This window comes from Octodon degus, unplaced genomic scaffold, assembly GCF_000260255.1.
Source record: "Octodon degus isolate 3935 unplaced genomic scaffold, OctDeg1.0 scaffold00199, whole genome shotgun sequence".
NCBI lineage: Eukaryota > Metazoa > Chordata > Mammalia > Rodentia > Octodontidae > Octodon > Octodon degus.
The window spans coordinates 3,152,522-3,156,254 of NW_004524775.1; positions in this window are offsets into that span (position 1 = coordinate 3,152,522).

A 3,733-nucleotide genomic window follows, 5' to 3' on the forward strand; every position below is an offset into this window, starting at 1 on the left:
CTAAATTAGTGTGCTGACTGGGTTTGCACTGCCGTATCCCAAGAGACTAGACACATTACAAGGGACGGGAAGAGGCTTGTCTTTCCCCCTCTTGTGGTTCTGTGGCCTTTGGCCACCATGAGCTCTTGCGCTCCGCCATGCCACCTGCCTGCAGCCGGCTGAGGCCTCCCCGCGCTGAGCTCAGCAAGCCTCTCCTCCTCTAACTCTGCCAGGTGCTTGTCTCATCAGAGCCCACAGCGTTGGCGCTGGTGTTAGTGGGGTGTGGGCAAACTGGAACCCTGGGCACCGCTGGTGAGACTGCGGCTGACTCCACTTCTGTGGAGCAGATGGATTCCTTTGAAAACATGACCCAGAACTGCCTCGTGACCCTGCTGCTATCTCCGTGTGTACCTGGGACTGAAGCAAGGTCTTGAGGAGACAGGGCCTGCTCATCGCTCACGACGGCGCAAGTGGAGAAGCAAACAAAGTACCCAGGACAAGTGCACAAAGAAGACGTGGCACACAGGGAGGAGCAGCGTGGAGTTGAGAGGCCCCCGGGGGCACAAGCCAGGTGCGGCCTGGGCCTTAAGGCATGGCCTGTCACCCGCTGAGAGCAAGGTGCACGGGCTTAGCTGTCCACCCCAAAGACCTTACTAAACCCAAAGCCCGGAGGGCTCCTCCGGGGTCCCCAAAAACAAACCAAGTGGGAACGTGAGGCTGGTGGGTCATCCCCGAGCATGGAGGACAAGCTTCTGGGCCCTACACCTGTTCTTCATTAAAATGCAGCTGGCGTTTCCTTTGGAGGCAGTCAGGGACTTAGAGCTGCTTTTGCTAAAGCAGCGCTTCTTCGTGGGTGCCTGCAGTCGCCCGGGGTGACCACATGGGCGCAGCTGCCTTTATTACCCTGCAGCTCTGGGTCAGACCCCTGCCTGGCTCTGTGGAAGAGCAAGAAGCAATCACTTAGAGAATGTTCGTCCAAATTGGCAGCACAAGGTTTATTAGTCTGAACTTTACCTAAACTCTCTCTCCCAGGGTGGTCAACTACCCACTTTTAACCTCTAGAAGGAGCACGTGAGTGTCCACAGTCAGCGCCCCAAATCTGCAGTCACCTTGGGCTTCCAGCAGAGCCCTCATTTGGCTCAGGCTGCCGTCAGCAGGCCCGATCACGCCTAGGTGTGGAGCAGCACCTGGGTGACTCTCCTGGAAAGAAGAGCGGTCGTCCGCGTTTGGCTGAGCCTGACCCTGCTCCTTATGTACTGACATGCCCAGAGCTGGCTAGGACTTTGCCTTATCCCTTCAGCTGGCTTTCAGCAATGCATATTGGCCTAGTTGAGGTGCTGGTGGCAGTCTTTGAGGACAGCAAGCATGCTTCCCCGGTTATCTCCACCTGCTGCTCTTTAATGTGAGCTGGATTGAGACGGGCGAAGAGCTAGTGCTCCATGCTGTCGGTTGGGATCAAGCCTGGAGATAGAGGCGCTGGCTTCCTGGGGCTTGAAAGGTTACACATCAGAGCTGAAGTACTGGACCCCAAAACGTTAGATACTATCTCGATTGTGTAATGCAGATTACTCCCTGCACATAGCAGAGCTAACCGCGGGCCTCCTCCCCAGCCAGCTCACAGTACCCACCTACTTCCAGCCGTCCTCAGTCACTCATCCTCAGGCCCCTCCTCCCTCATGACTGCATAAAACCTGGGTTCAGGCCTTTGTTCCAGAAAGCCATCTTCAGGGCTGGACTTAGGCTCCCTTGGCTCTCCATAACTATAAATATGCTTTAGTGTTTTATTCTCGCTGTGGATTGCCCTGGAAGTGGTAGATTGGAATTAACATGATGGGATTCCAATAACTTATTCATAGGATTACAAATATAAACTTCCTGAACCGATACGAGGACTAGGAAGGCCCCCTGTACATGGGAACCCGCTGCTCATCAGACGGTGAGGGGCCATTTCTCCAGAGCTGAGCAACCAGCACTGGGACAGCCGTTGCCACAGCCCCTACGCACTGGTGCTGATTCCTTCTTGAAGGGCCGGTCTGATCTTTGTCAGAACCGTCTCCCTCCAGCTCCTCAGGCTGCGATCCCACCCGTATTTTCTTACTTCCCTTTATGAAGGCCCAGCCCCAGAGCTATTAGAAGGGAGCCCCTTTCTTCTTTCTTCCTGAGCTAACATCCTTTTTCCATTTTTTTCTTACTTTGCAATGAAAACTTTTGCCCATAAATCTGTGCTGTTGCCTCAGTTTTAGTTTCTTTTATCACTGAAGCAAGCCGGTGACAGCCCTTAAAAACAAAGAAAATCCTGACACATGCTCCACAGATGAACCTTGGGATCATTAGGCCAAGTGAGATGAGCCATTCACAAGAAAGAAACACGCGCTGCAGGTTCCTGCCGCGGAGATACCAGAGTGGTCCAGTTCACAGACCCAGTTCACAGACCGAGGCCAGCATGGCGGCTGCTGTGGGCTTGCAAGGGAGGAACGGCGAGTTATTGTTTGATGGGCACAGAGCCACCTCCACATTAGCGCCTGATGGGCAGAGAGTGGGGTCGGGTACCCCGAGAGGGCCCCCTTTGCCTGGACAAAGCAGGATCCACTTCTGGCTGCCTTGCTGCAGTAGCTGGACAGGATGGGCCAGTGGACACTGATAGGCTGCGGAGACGTCTGACCGGCCGGGCGTTGCTGGAGGACGCAGACCTTTCACCTGGACACTTGCTTGTGGCCTCGTGCAGGCACAGATGTGTCTGCCACCGTGGAGCTCAGTGAGGGGAGGAGCGCTGGGCGTAGGACTGGCCGGAGACGACTCTCCGTCAGTTCTGACACCAACACGAGCAGAAGGCTCCCGGCAGTGACAGTAGTGGAACAGCGCAGTGCCAGCAGGAAGACGCCTTTGGTGACCTTATCTCGCGGCCTGGAGAGCTCTTGAGGCTGGAGTTCCGGCCAGGGCCTGCAGATTCGTCCTGCGATGCCTGCAGTCAGCGTGCCAGGGCTGCTAGTCAGGAGAGGCAGGAGGGACCCCAGTCCCTCTGGACTCACTTTACACACAAGTGGGTTTTTAGCTCTATCATGAATTCTTTGGAAATTTACTAATGCAAGACCAAGCCTGCTGTACCAATTAGAACATCTGTAAGGTATTATCAGTCGTGCCTTATTTTTCTGCTGAAGCTCCTTCATATAAATTTGAATGTGGTCCAGCGTGTGGGGTGCTACCGTGTAGTGATGTAGACCCACCTGGATGACACGCCCCACGCAGGCTTCATCTTGGTGGAAGATTTAACAGGCCTCAGGTGTCTGCCGTTCGCTGTCCTCATGAATGGCGGGGGATGTCCAGCGGCTGTTTTCTGTCTTTAATTTGGGATAAACCCTGCCCCCAAATCCTTGTCATACATTCCAACTTTTGCTACTTAGACTTAAAAGTCTTGTACGTTATAAGCTTAGCTGTGTAGAAAGAAAGCTGACAGGAAAGGAGTAAGGGGGCGTATTAAAATAGTTTGTTTTTAACTGTGGGCTCCTAGATGGTTTAATTTTGTGCACATGCGTCATTGCCTCCCAATTTTTGTATATGTACGCTTCCACTCAAAAACAGGAGTTACACTAATGTTTAGAATATTGACACACCCACCTTGCCACGCGCGCGCTCCTGCTTTTACTAATGCCCAGCGGAAGCCCGGAATGGGGGTGACAGCACGCCGCTGCCGCGCTCGGAGCACGCGTGCTTCCTTCCCGCCGGCTTTCCAGACGCTCTCCAGGGAGCGGGAGAC